This window comes from Leguminivora glycinivorella, chromosome 11 (assembly GCF_023078275.1).
Source record: "Leguminivora glycinivorella isolate SPB_JAAS2020 chromosome 11, LegGlyc_1.1, whole genome shotgun sequence".
NCBI classification, from domain to species: Eukaryota; Metazoa; Arthropoda; class Insecta; order Lepidoptera; family Tortricidae; genus Leguminivora; species Leguminivora glycinivorella.
In genome coordinates this window covers 19,830,758-19,846,512 of record NC_062981.1, presented here as the reverse complement: position 1 = coordinate 19,846,512, position 15,755 = coordinate 19,830,758, and the positions used below count along the sequence as shown (strand labels likewise).

The following is a 15,755-nucleotide window of genomic DNA, read 5'->3' as shown; positions in this document are numbered from 1 at the left end:
ATTAAAGGATCTAGGTTATCGCGGTTCACATCGAAGGGTTCTACTTATTCACGCTAGACGATCACAAGGCCAAATTTACGGGGTATATTTAAAGGGGGGTTAGCTATACTGTTGGTTAGTCAAGTAAGTAAATAAGTAAGGTGAGCGGAGGTTTAGTTACATTTGGTTCCGTGCCCAAGGGATCTAAGATGTGCTCTGTAGAACACATCTTGGATACCAAGGTTTATAAATAAATAATAGGAATTAGCCTTACCAGGCTACATTTGTTGTTGTGAAAACGAGTGGGTGTGCTGTATTTCTTGACTTATTTCATCTCTAAATAAAACTCATATACCTAATATTTTTATTCAATCGCTATTTCATAAAAACAAAAATAACTTTATTGTTAATAAACACGTCTGTAGTATTTTCTTCCATTGTTAATTCTTGCCGCGTTCCGAGCGAAGTCATGCATCAGTACAGAATCAATTATATTTTCGTCTTCCTCTGGTATCTGAAAAATAAAAATAATAAAATTAAAGTAGCGTAGTAAACTTAGACAAAATCTATTTCTAGGAAATTAGCTCATAATCGTAGTGGTTGAACTAAACATCGTCCCGATTAGGCCATTTGGTTGCATTGCTACGTAGCAATTGTTGGCATTGGCGCATCTTGACGTTCCCTTGCGCCTGTGCGTAGTACTATTATTTATTCTGTGTCTTAATGTATGTTTTATGGCTGTTGTATAGGCGGGGCTAGTACGTAAAATACTAGGTACTTATAGAAAAATACCCATGTATCTAAAATAATAGGAGGCGCGGAACTGTAGCACTTTAGAAGAGTTTGCCACCTCGTGACCGGAATTGGAAACATAAGTGTGTACACAATGTACAATAGTAATAGAATTTCATGTTAAAACAAATAGTTCTCTATATGCCCAGTACATTTTCTTAACAGGTTCTGCCATCTTCAGGGCTATTTTGAAAGCTTTGCATCACGTTTGCGCTTTACATTGGAGATCGGATAGCTTCGATGCTGTCTTATATAGTCCATGAACACTCTGATATGTATATTCTTAGTAGGCGCCTGTTATACAGAATTTCATTCATAGGCAGGATAACTACTAGTCTAGATGTAAGTCTAGATGTAAGATTATTTTCCTAAAATAATCCTAGGATACTTAAACCCTAGATTTAAGACCTAGTAATACAAGAAGATAGGCTTTAGTCTAATGGCTATGGGGGCGCGATTATTCATTGTCGCGCTGAAGTACAATATTATATGGGGCGTCCCGCCATTTTTCTATGAATACTGAATAGCTACACGCATGTTATACTATGACAGTACCTCCTTCGATGGATGGTTTGTTTGCATTTCAGTTGTAACTCTATAATATACGTATTGTCTCACAGGATTTCATACATCATACAATAAATTGACAAAGTCTTTATACTGAATATTTTCACTATGAGAACAAATGTCTGTCTGTTAGGTTATACGTATTAATCATGTTAGGACTAATTTAGTTCATTAGCTTATAAGTCATCATATATTTTCATATTACATCCGTAGTAAACAAGCATACGTCCCTCTTGATGGTGAGAGGTCACTGTAGCCTATATCTGCCAATTATTTCAATAAATTAAATGCACAGTGCGAATTTCAACTTTCTATAAGTATATATTTTTGCTATAGTACAAACAAGTATGTATGTATGAACAATATTTTCAACTGGTACACATGACATGTTATCTCACTTAGATTGTGTACACAGCTTTTATACGGAACCTTACACTGTCGCAATATTTCACGGATCAGGCATATGCCAACATACATATTTTATTAGTTAAGTTAAATAGCTACACAATCGTCACCAGATTTCCTACGAAATTACCAGCATCTGGGAGGTCGTACCTTGCCATACCTTAACTCCATCACTGCTTGCTCATTGTCACAATTGCTCAAATAATTTTATGAAAATTGATTGAAACTTGTAATATTCCTGTTAAGTAGGCATAGATAATAAGCACTATTATCTTTATAAAACCATATTTTACTGAGGTTCAGAAATAGTATGTGGTATGTGGTACACATTAAGTATGTAAACTTACCTAACATGACCGGGTCCAGTCTGATTGTCGGATTACTTTGTTACTGGTAGTGCAGATTAGTGAGTCCTCAGTACACTGAAAGGAAATAGTCAGACATTAGAAATATTCATATAGATAGTGTAAGAAAGGGGTATTGTTTAGAGTGGGGTTCTGCCAATTGGGTTCAATATTATTTCATTTATCTATTCACGGGGGCGCGTCGCTTAATTTTTGGAACTAAGACACGCCCATGAGAAATATTGTGTCAGAAAAAACAACGCATACTACAAAATTTACAAAAGAAAAAAAATATTAAAAAGTTTGAGAACCTCTGCCTTGCAGTTCATATCTACATGAGCTAGGACATAAATGAGTTAGTAATAAGTTTGCTTAGCCAATAAAATTAGGATAAATTAATTTAAGTTCAATTTTCACTTCATCGCTATAGTCATCGCTATCCCTCGCAACTAAATTTTCTAAATATAATATTATTAATGCCATGAGCTATTAACTAAATTTAATAAATTATAATAAGTACCTTTATTTATATGAAGTCAGTAGATATATGGAAGACGGTCCAACCTGAAGCGTGGCCTCTCGGGTAAAACCTGAAATTGTACATATTGAAAGATTAGTTAAAAAAGGGTGTATGTATGTTTAAGGAATCTTATTTATAAATAGTATCATTAAGATTGTTTATATATAGGGAACAACCAACAGTCGTTTTACGTGACTTGAGGAGTGTAAGACAGTCCATAAAAAGACACACCGGAAAATTCCTCAGTCAACCTGCATGTTGCCGACAGCTGGTTGATGTTCTTCGATGATGGTTATCCATTTCATATACTGAAAATTAATACATACACTATTTAAACTCAATGTAGCAGAAATAAAATCTATGCTAAGTCTGGATTTTTAGTCTACATAATTTTATTTAAGTATCCAAAAATACAAAATTAAAGTTTGGACAAGTTTCAATGCCTATTTTTAAATGCCATGACATTCGTTTGAGGTCCTACAAATATTATTTTCCATAGCCCATAAGCCAGCGCTTCAGAAAAATAATTGAGAAGTTTATATGTTGGTACGGAAACAACGTTACAATTTCCAAGAACAGTTAGGTAGCCTAGATCAAATAAATTAGTCGAACATATTTTTAATGCTTACCGTTTAACCAAGGTATGTTCAGTTTCTATAAATATTGTTTTCCATAAAATTTGTGGCAGATGTGTAGAAATATCGGGCATTGTGAGAAATTCCAATTAGATGTTGACTGAAAAATCAAACAACCATATAAACCTCATTGAAAGTAACAAATATATTTTGACAGTTAGGACTATTTCACGTACATTTAGATCCTCTTAGGGAATGTGAAAGTCAGAAAGTAACGTGGGAAATTTACTAATCATTAACTTATCTGACGACAGAACAATGAAATAAGCAACATTTCACCAATATATTCGGTCTAGTCGTTGTAGTTCGCAAGTATGTTCTGCTGGGTTTCGAAAACGACGACTAGTTTGAAAACACATCAAATAATAAAACAAAAGCTTACCTTTCATGCAAAACTGCTTTTGAAGTAGGCAATTAGTTCACTTTATCAATTGAGGCATAGCCCGATAAGACATCCTTTGCATGGGCTGTTTGCTCATTAGATCATGAGTATGAGCACTAAATTCTTCTATTATCTTGATGAGAAACACAACAAAACACATGTCCATTGCATTCACGTTTTTTTTTTTCCAACAATAATGTCATGTCAATTTCGTAACCTCACTTTCGCTAACGGAAAATTACATTGCAATTGCAGTTCAGAGTTCAATTTGATAAAACAGGCTCACTTTGTCGACAAAATTATTTAGAAGTAACGCGTGTTTAGGGCAAATAATGTTTTGTTTGCATTTTCTTAGTTTGCTAAATGACAAAATGGCGAATATGGACGGTTCATGACCGGCGTCGGCGCAGAATTGCCTGTCGTTTGTTTAAGCCGATTAAAATAAAGCGAATATTTAAATAATTCTAGTTGTAGATCACGTAATTAATAATGAGCTAAAGAAAACAAAAACGGATCTGCCATTTTTTCGCGAACAAGCGGATTAGCGGTAAGCATGACATAGATTAGAGAAAATAATTTAACCACAGATAACATATATCTTCGCCAAAAGGTGTTCTATCGGTGACATTACACAAACTATCATTGTTTTTAAGTTGGTACGCTTGATCGGTCATACAATTTTCGACAAAAGATATTCAGTAATTCAGTAATTTATTGTCCGGTGTTGTCATTTACAAAACTTTACTTCATTTTTCTCTACTTCATTATAGTAAAATTAATACAATAGATGTATTTAAATACAAAAGATTTTGTTAATTTAATTTTCTATTGCTTAAATCACATCAAACTATTCAAGTTGTGTAGATTTTGAACGGTATTTTGTAAATAGGGCCTAACACATGTCCCCTTACAAGTGCGGTCCGACCGTCTGTTAGATCCTTAAAGAATCTCACAATATATTTTTAATGTGGTCACACTTTTGTAAACCGATGCGCACACGCGATTTCCTACGCATTGACAAATTTACACGATAGTTTTCGTTCGATTTCATTAAATTATGAAAAAAAAAAAATCAATTATATATTTCTAATAACTAGTCAAATATTTGAACATTATGATAGGCTAAATTTATGATATCAAATAATTGTTTTGTTGATTTAATGTTTGTGACTACTAAAAACACATTAGTGTGTTTACAATGAAAATACGCCCATGAGGACAATTGTAAAAAAAAAAAAACGGTTAAGGATGACAATATTGACAGTGACAGTTCCTTAAAAAAAAATCTGAGCGCGAAGTTATTAAATTTTATTTAAGAAAACCGATTTCACTGAAATTATAGTGTTATGTAGCTTCAAATAATTAGTGTAATTGATAGTGTAGGAGCATGTGTGATTTTTAGTGACGTCTTATTATCACACGTAGAGAAATGTGAGAGTTAACTACGTTTTGAAACGAAGAGCTCTGTTAGTGAAAACATAGTAATTTCAATTAGTTTTAGGCCATAATTAGTTAGTTAAAAAAGGTGTTAGTGCAATAGTGCAAGACTTGAGTACATGGAGACAGAGTTAGCAACAGTTTGGACGCGAAAAACATGAAGTGAACATTGAGATATTTCGTGGGACGTTCGAGTTGAAGTACCCGGCTTTTGATGTCAACTAACGGAGAGGCAAGAGTTTTTGAGCCTGGTCTCATACCTGCTCATAGGACCAACGTGTTACTGAAGATTTTCAATATGATTATGTTGTTAGTGGTGCCATATTATGCCACACTAAACAGAAGAATGGAACAGAAAATGCCGATCAAGAAAAATACATATATGTAAGTGTTCAAAACCCCAATTAATTTACCCTATTCTAGTTTTATTGAGCAAACAAGACGGAGTTTTATAGTCTGCAGTAATTTTTGAGTTAGAAAAATTAAAGTCACTTAGCGATCAGACATCATACTTGAGGAAAAAAAAAAAATAATAATAATAATTGTAGGTGAACGTAAATGAGACGTACGTCTCATATGGTTAAAGTACCTAGATGGTCCTGCAACCTTAGTTGGCATATTTTTTTTTGGAAAATATTTTAACGCTTGTGATTTTTATTTTATCTTTCCCTCTGTTTATTGGAAGTCTTTAACTTAACTTTAGTTTTAACCTAAGATAGATTCTTACCACAGCAGTGTTCTGTCATTGAACATAGTGGATCAGCGAGGACGGTGGAAACATGCGGTGAAAACTTCAGTGTGTGTTTAAGTGCATGCTTAGTAACGCTAGTGAAATAACAAGTGTTTATGATATTTGATTTATGCAATATTTTATTTTTTGACCAATGATTGGACAAATAAGGACTAGCCAACTTTAGAGTTGAAGAAATATTCATTGGTTTCAAGTTACTTGCTGTGTTCAAAAATAAGTAACTGGATCTTTTGCGGTTATGCTGATTGTGATCAAGTGTGCAACGTGTCTTCGGAAGAGGTTTCATGGTGTCCTGGGTTATGACACCGACTGAGAAGAGAATAGTTTGGAAAATTTTGAAATATTACCAGGAGGCCAGCAGGATCTAATCATCATCATTAGCTACTCAAGAACTCATCATAGAACTAGCCAAGTATGAAAAGAAAAAAAGGAAGAGAGACACCTTTAACCAAGTTCCTCAGCCCATTGTCGTGTTTGTTAACAATTTGCAAAGTTTGCTGCAGCTGCAAATGTAATGAAGAAGGAATAAATTGCCCGAGGTTACAAAAGACTTTCGGGGCATGTTATACAATATTGAAGACATAGAATAGGACAATGCAAGTTTAAGCTCGCTTTAAGAAATTCATTATTTTGTTATATTATTATCCAATCAAATAAAAGTATTTTGAACCTACTTATGACATCATTTTGTATTTTATCATAAGGCAATTAAAACCAAAATAAAATTTTGCAGATAGTTTAAAAAAAAAAAAAAGGAATATATTTTATCAAAACCACATCAAATTTGATGTTACATTATATTTTACAAAAAATATCAAAACCATATCAAAATTAAGGATACATCATATTTTGCGGGAAAAAATTAAAAACATGAAAACCACTTCAAAACTGCAATTACTTTTTTTTTGCAAAATTGTATTATGCGTTTATTATGAACATTACATGATGTGTAATGTAAATTCTATGAGTACATTGGTTACAAGTCAATGACTTCTTAGTAAAGAATGTTTATTTATTGCGACATACTTATGTGGTACATTATTATTTTTCTTTCTTATCATCATCATCATTATCATTATTTTAAATGCGTCATGAGTTCTTCAAAATTTTATTGAGATGCAGTGTTATTATTATAGGGGTGGTAGAAGTCAAAATTTTGTCTGAAATTAATTTTATTTCTATAGTGATCTATGTGGTAAAGGGCTTTATTGGCTAGCACATCGTATAGTTTCTCTGTCACTTAGTAGTTTCGTTCCTAGGATTATAAAATGGTGTATGGTAGATGTAAATTTATAATACGGATTTTTTTTTTAGATAAAGAAGTCGGTTCATTATATGGACAACAATTTTTTTTTTAAATCTTTATTTTGTAAGAAGAATGTATTGGATATACATTGTATGGTTAGATTATTTTAATATAACAATAGCTGAACATCATAAATGTATCTAGTCTACCTGGACATTAGAAAAATTAAGAGCGGTTGACAAACAAATTTTCATTTTAGTTATTACAGTTAGCAGTGATATTTATTTTGCGTTATCGTTTTACATGATATAGGGTGGTGACACCCTAAAGTCATTATTTTTTTTACTCTCACCGTCCCACTGTACAATATCGGTAATCACCAGTGCAGATCCTCGTTTCTAAGCATAACTCGGTCAGTATTTTGTTCTACAAAGATCGGAGTAGGGAGGGCCACTATTTTGTTTAAGTGACTGTACTTACTTTTATAAATTTTTTGCATTTTATGCTATCAATTTTGCACTGAGGAATGTAATAATGAACAAAAGACAGGGAAATTGAAAACAGGGTAGAACCCTTACAGTGATTGACTGTGAAATAAAAGATGTTTACATAAAATGTAACATTTTGTCCGTACGAACATTTTATTTTTAGTATGTGCAGCAAATAATTTTCACACATTGTCAAATTGTTTGCGGTTAATAAATACTTTGTAGAAATGAAATATAGACGTATAAAATGAAACCTATCATAAATAAATTGAAATTTTCTTTGCCTTCGAGTCAGGGTAGAGTGGAGTAAAATGGGATACGTAAACTTTTGAAGTTATTGTGTAATTTTATTTCCATTTTTATTCGTTATTTTGATTACTTTTAAAAGCGTTGGCTTTCTGTTGAGATCGAGTGAAAGAGCGAATGAGGAAGTAAGAATGGTTACATTGTGTGTGTGTGTGTGAATAATTTAGAGATGATGAATGTTTATAGATGTAAGAATGTTTTGAATGGGATGAATGACTGAATGATGTGTGTCTTGAATGTTTTTTTTTATAGAATGAGTGGATTGATATAGACAGACAGCGCTGGAAAGTGGTCAAAACTAGTTTGGTCGGAATTTGCGGGGAATAAACAGCGGGGGGCTGAGGGAAACACATTAGCCATAAAAAGCTTATCGGTTAGGTTAAAATCCATTTGGATTCGACCCATTTCAAGGGTAGTTTTTCGTGGCTACTCACTCTACAAGGTAATAAGACCCATACTAAAACCACACACCTCATCTTGAATGGGATGTATTTGACAATCGACATATTTTAGGGCCGATATCGTCTAGTGAGAACGAGGCTCTTTTCAATATTTGTTTCCTTGTTATGTGTTCGAATTTGTGAAGTTTAGTATCATCAAATCATTTCTTCATTTGATCATGATATGGTACCGAGTTGAGGTACATGCTTATGTCATTTAAGGTTTGTTTTATAAAAAAAAAAAAACACATCCAAACAAATCTTAAGTCAGTATATTTTATTCAAGTATGAGACATGCGCCAAAACATGTGGCTGGAGTGATTAGGTAGAGAAATTGGTTTGAGTTCCGACAATGGAGATTGAAGGCTCTGGACTTATAATGAGAGCTCTAAAGGTTTCTTCGTAATTGCGTGGGAAGTTATTGTGAACTCGTTGAAATTATTACGATAATTATTCCGGTCCAACAGTGTGGATGGAATGAATATTCGCCGCGACCGGGGAACGAGCTAGCAAGAACGGGTTAATAGGACCTATCAGATTCACAACCTGGTATCCCTGGCGATGCGTGGACTCTGAGAAAGGAGTTATCATGGTTCATTGTCGAAATTCTGATGAGCTAATTTCAAAACTGAGTCGCTAGCAGTTGCATAGTATTGGAATACACACCACACGATTAGAAATGGGGGGATATTTCCGACTGATCTAGAGATATTTTTCTTTTATTCTTTTATTCAATTTTATTGCTTCTTTTGCTAAGTGAGATTGGATTTTTTTACAAACCACTTTGTATTTTATAAAAGAAATCCAATCGGGGGCGAGTTGTAACAGAACAAGCGTCTATGACGAGGAAATGGACTCGTTATTACATATAAAACTTACGGCAAATCAACTTTTCCTTGACCAACTTTTTGGTGCATATTTCCTTCGGGATTTCATTGAATATTTTAACAAATAATATCTGTGATGGTTTATCACATGTTTAGTTACGTCATCACTCATAAAATTCACTGTTATTCGATGCACAACTTAGGTTGGAAAAACATATTTATCAACTAAACTACGTTCACATGGATGGAATACTGACACTGACAGTTGTCAGCTGCGTAACGTTCCGATATTATGTCTTGGTTTCATTTACAAGTCAAAGAGGTAATAATCACTGATATTGATTATTATACTTCCTGAATATATCATTCAATGTAACAATTAAGAACAAATGTGATATTTCATTGCGAATCACTTACTAAATTGATTTAAACAATCTTTCACAAAATAATATTTACGTAAAAGTATTTATCGATTTACTTAACGCTCCATTATTGGACTACATAGGTATCAATTCCAATAGCTCTGTCTCTTTCTAAAACAGCTGCAATCTGCACGTGTTAATAGGCAAACATCCGCGTGTTGATCGTGAACTTTATTACGTAAGGCATACGGCTTAGTAAACAAACCAGTTATGATCTTTTTCTTATGTGCCAAGTTAATGGCTTTCTGTCCCATTGTGTCTGCAAAACGTCTGCAGTCCCGTTATGTTTGTAAAACATCTGCATTGTGTTGCAAAACGTCTGCAAGTCCGCATTATGTCTGTAAAACATCTGCATTGTGTCTGCAAAACGTCTGCAGTCCGCATTATGTCTGTAAAACATCTGCATTATGTCTGCAAAACGTCTGCAGTCTGCGGTTTGTCTGCAAAACGTCTGCAGTCCGTATTATGTCTGGATTAAAGGCTATAAAAGGGTCGGAGGGAGCCGACGCGCGTCATTCTTACAATATCCACAAGACTAACAGTGTCTCTGGCTTTCGTGTGTTATACTGGTGAGTGAAGTTGTTCTGCTATTATTTCTCTGTTTGTTTTTACTTGGAAATTATTCTAAGTGATTGTAAACTTTGAAATTGTGTCTTTGTTTGATTGTGCGGGGACAATATCGTCGTACAGTTGACTTAGACCTGTGGTGGAATTGCTTTACCATCAGTTGTGGGGTTATTTTAGTGTTCTATTTATAGTGTAGTGTTACAATTAAATTAATGTGTATAGTGAAGTTTTCTGTGCTTTGTTTCATGAGTGCCGTCAAGCAATACAAAGACTGGGTCGATGTATGGCTGGTGCTTGGAGATAAGTCTGTGTTTGGTTTTGTAGGGAGTAATTCTTGCAAAACTAAGCTTAGATTATAGCACGTAAAGGAAACTTCACTCGTTTGTTTAGTTGGTCAGTAAAATTGAATTTAGTAATTTTCTATGGGGTTATTTTGTGAAAGTTATAAGCCAGATCATTGTTTGTGACAGACTGTTGTCCGGCTAGGCGCTTCTTCCCTTACGGTGTCAAATAAGAGCGTTTAGGGGTCTTTTTGTTCCAAGTGGAGGGCTTGGGCGCTTTTATTTACTTACAAAAGCGTATTTTCTCACCGGTCTCAAAGAGTCCAACTGTTAGATGGAAGTGAGGACTTTCACGATTGACGAAAGGCATTAGGAGTAATCCTTGCTCACTGAAGTCGGCAGTATTTGAGGCTGGGGTCCTATATATATTTATATTTATTTACTCGGTGCTCTAGTCCATGCTGGCGTTGGTCGCTGGGGATTTCGGTTGTGATCGATCCACATCTAAGTAAAGTTGATCGCAGCTGGGTCTCTCATGTGGCTGGTACTGGTGTGTCCTAGAATACTGGATATATACACGGATAGGGCGATCTACTCTCTGCTACCCTAGCCCGCGGGCAAGAGCAGAGGGGGGGATCAGAACACAAGCCTATAGGTTGCCTACCTCAGCTTCGCTGGCTGAACTGTACAGTTCTAGTAGGGATACACTTGTACATATTCTGAACACAAGATCTATGGTAAGTGAGGGTCTGTGTTTCAGATATGCTAGAATAGGGAAAACGATAGGAATAGGGTAGAGTCACACACTATTTCTATGAAAGTAGAGTTCTGTTATGATTGGTCTTAAAATATAATTGGTCAACGTGTATTGTGGAGAAATAATTTAACTACTACTATTTATATGGTTTAATGGACTTTAAATGTGGTGTTTATTATCTTAAAATATGTGGTAAAACTGGTAATTTATAAAACCTTTTATTACTTAATTTATCTGAGTGAAATTAATAATTGTGGTAGCAATTTCTGATTCTTCGTGTAGCATCGAGCCAGTGAGTGTTGCTAACTAGTTTTTCAAGGTAAATTCTATCAAGTTGGTTAGGGAAACAAACTATTCTTTGGAATAAAAAGCATAGGTTTGTTATAGGGCCCAGTGGCATGCGAGCGCCGTCCACTGATGACAAGTCAAAAGCTTCAAGGAGTTACTAGACTTACTTACTTCGTTCTCAGTGGTAGCAACTACTCGGAGCCTTGATGATACATTAGAAGGATCGAGAAGTTATGGTCTATTAGCAGTATTGGGGAAAAGGGGGGTTTAGCTAGGGAAAAGAAACAAAATAAAAAAGGGGTTAGTTTGTAGATAGATAGCCCTTCAGGCTTACTTGCTTAGGATGCCCGATAATGTGGTTTGATTGGGTCTAAGGATTCCAGACGGTATCGCAAGTTCTCACCCCAAACCGGAATCGAAAATAGAGCGTAGCCGATGTTTTCTAAAATATTTTTTAATATTTATTTCATGTATGTTTCACTCACTAACTTTTATTCTAAAATTTCTTCATCACGTCATTAATTTTCTCACTCATAACTTTCTAGGCCTAAATCTGATAAAATACTCTTCTATAACACTATATTATTATGCTACAATAACCTTTATTCTTCTTTAAAATATAAATAAATAAAATTTTAAAAATTAGTCAAAAATACAGCTGATACTCATTAAAGGATCTAGGTTATCGCGGTTCACATCGAAGGGTTCTACTTATTCACGCTAGACGATCACAAGGCCAAATTTACGGGGTATATTTAAAGGGGGTTAGCTATACTGTTGATTAGTCAAGTAAGTAAGTAAATAAGTAAGGTGAGCGGAGGTTTAGTTACAGTTTGCCTGAAACACAGGAAGTATCCTAGCTCAGGCATTTGTAAAACATATCTTATAACATTTATTTCTATAACTTAAGTCTTTAAGACCAACCACTGTACATTAATAAGTATGTCTTTCTTAATACATTATTTGTATAAGTTTGTTGTGCTGTATAGAGCTGATAGATCACACAAAATCATTCCTGAAAAAGTACAAAATGATGATAAAAAATCGACAGGGATTGACACAGACAACACCTTACATTCCCCTCTTCCTGCAAATATCGTCGATAAAAACAAATATAAAACTCTAAGCATGTTAAGTGAGATGCATGTCGCGATGGCCGATAGTAAACAACAACACGCTTCCACTAAGCACATTACAGAGATGTTATCTCAAGCGGTCTAAGTGATGGCAATGATCTCGCCATTATGTCTACTAGAGAATATTGTGATTGTTGTGGTGTTATGACATAGGTAACACCTGTTATGGCGATAATAAGGCCATTACTTCTTTTATTGTTTTAGATAAGGAAACATGGGATAAGGTAGAAGGGTTTTTCTTGCGGGATAAGATAAAAATCTGCTGCAGTACTTCGTTATAAGGAAAAATTTACATCTTAACCATCCAATCATACATTATGTTACCTCACCTATACCAATAGTATTGGAAGAAGTGTCGAGAATAACTAACATGGATTTTATAACGAGAGAACTTACGTTAACGGTGGTAAAAGTCACAATATTCGGATTGATATGACTTGAAGACAATGAAATGAGTGTACTTTCATCGTTAATGTTAACGCCGGCGAAGGGGACATTACTTAATCGCCTGATAGGTTATTTAATCTGTCCCTTCTCCTCAAATATCATAAAAAAGCGGATACTACCCATCCATAGCAGAATTAAATCCTTCTGACAAGATGTGTACAATATGTACATGTCCCTACTACTTACAGGACTTTAGATAAAAGACATTTTATTTATTGTATAGCCAACAGTCAATGTGGGCGCAAGTAAAATACTTGACGTCGTACGATATCTACTGGCACTAAGTTACGAATGGCCTTAGACATTCGATAGTCAATGGCTAACTCACTACATGTACCTACTGATTTACAAATGAGAAAGTATAATCTAGAAATTTCTGGTGTAGTCTCAAAACCTGTTGTAAAACCTACAGGCCATGAGCCAATTTGAAACGCTATTCACATTAAAATGATATTTGAATCAGATTATTTAGGTCTCACCTTTGGATTGCCCCAGACATGTTCAGACATGTACGAGCATAATGTACTTATTTGATATTTGAATGAATGTTCTGAAATCATTGTTCGTTCCAATTGGCCTGTAACTCAAAAACCCAACCGCAAAAACTGAACCCGATTCAACGTAACTTTAAAACAAACAAAAAATCCCTGGAGAAACTTAATAAAAAAACAAAGGAGGTTCGAAAGTGTTACATATCATTAGTTGGAGTGAAAGTGAACCGTGACGTCACACAGCTGATGTAAACATTAGGCAATGTTGTGATGGGAGAAGAGCTGTCATTAAGTGGAGGTCATTGATACTGATGAAGGGTGATTTGAGGCGTCAGAACATTGGATGGACAGCTTTGATTATAAGGTAAAAGATAATGGTGAAATTGTATGGCATCTTAAATGGCGTGTGAAAAGAGCGTACCTGGCCCCGTAGCCGAATGGCATTTCTGCGATGCGAAACGCCACCGAAACGCCACAGACATATGATCTGGCTCTGTCGCGCCAATACGCAAGAGCGATAGAGATAGATAGCTACGAAAGAAATATTATCATGAGCGTCTCGTGGCCGTTGTGCATTCGGTACGCTCACTGGACTGGATAGCAGGAGGATCTTCTGTCAAATACCCCACGTATCGGTATCGCTAGATTAGAGCGACATAACATGACATGTCAGAGTCAACAATTGGAGAGAGTCGCTCAGGACCGAGAGAAGTGGTGTTGTGTTGTATGGGCCAAGTTTTATTTAGGATAACTAAGCTAATGGATAAGAGTTTTCCAGCTCACTGTACCTCACTGTATGTACCATAATTTGGACCTTGAAAAGCTGAGAAGGAATAGAGATCTTATAAAGAAGAACAAATAAAAATATTGTTAACGTTATCATCGGCAATGAATTTTTGGTGAAAGGCTTACTATACCCCATAAAAAAATCTGTTAAGTTTGCCGCATCATCGCAAACAATATCGGTTGCCTGGCAACCGCATATTTTGATTTAGCGACCGCATTAGGTGAACGACCCAGGGTAATTACATCCTAACGCTTCAGATCATATCGTACCGCAATATCTTGTATCGTATCGTAATGTCATTGTCAAGAGTGGCCTGAATAGTTTCATGTGCTCTGCCTACTCCTTTATGGGATGATTTTATGTATGTATCGTAACGTCATAGTATCTTTTGTCGATTGAAGTCATTGTCATTTTGGATAGGCTTACAGAGGTTCATGAAATTTTGAAAGTAGATACTTGTAGGAAAACAGTACCTATATTAAGCTGGCTTAAATTATCTATCATTCGCTCTCTCAGAATTATAGACTATTACAGTGCGAAAGCAGTCTATAATGATAATCAAGGTCGCATTTACTGGTTGTTTCCGATATCTCGCGACCAAATGCTGGAATGATATCCCTCCACCTGTAAGACAACTAAAAAGTAAGAAATCTTTCAAATTGCAATTTAAAAAGATATTACTGGAGAAACAAAAAACAGGGATACCATACGGATTTTTGGTCGCGGATTTTAGGATATAATTATTTTTACGGTACATTCTTAACGGCACGTTTGCGCACTTTATAACACAAGTATTACTTACACATTTTCTATATTCTTGTTGGTCATTAATTGTATATGTATGTATTATTTCCACTTTAATTTGTATTTCATTTCACAGCAATGTATATAATTATATTTATAATCATAAATTGTTTTCTCACCTTACTTTAAAATTACCTTAACCTATTTCTTCATTTATACACATTTCTTTATTTATTTAACTGTAACGTGATCTGGGTGCCGGCAGAATATCAGTGCCTCACTCGAAAGGGTGAAGCGTATAGCTGAATCGGAACCCTTTTGTTTTTGCTGCAATGCACACAGTGTTGGTAAGCATTTTTTAATGTTGTGTACGTAATTTTAAGTCAATTGTATGTTTTTTTCTTCTTCTCTTTTTGTTGTTCTGTGTTGCATTTGTAATTGTGTGTTATTGCAGCATTCAAATAAAGCTTTTATCTATCTATCTATCAAGGAAGTTCTACATGATAATCAGCAGTATAATAAAATTAATCTGATTAATTATCGACACTATTAGAATAAGCAAAAAATTAGATTATTTCAAAATTTGCGGTCATAATTGTCTTCATTTCCGCTTTCATTTTCCTTGCCAAGCCATAAAACTTATACTTACATGCAGTACTTAAGCTTAACACATTTGGTCAGCAAGTCAGCAAGTGTAACATGTGTGCTCCAAAATA

The 15,755-nt window shown here is 34.8% G+C and overlaps 1 protein-coding gene and 1 long non-coding RNA gene across 5 annotated transcripts in view; both read right to left on the bottom strand.

The window, feature by feature from the left end:
- Nucleotides 1-15,755, bottom strand: part of LOC125231225 (protein spaetzle 4) — a 31,788-nt gene that overhangs the window by 13,601 nt on the left and 2,432 nt on the right. The gene's annotated exons all lie outside the window — the stretch shown is intronic.
- LOC125231226 lies at nucleotides 354-2,238 on the bottom strand. The gene is made up of 2 exons (XR_007177601.1): nucleotides 2,091-2,238; nucleotides 354-493 (listed from the first exon to the last, which is right to left on the bottom strand). It is a non-coding gene; the product is annotated as an uncharacterized LOC125231226 (long non-coding RNA).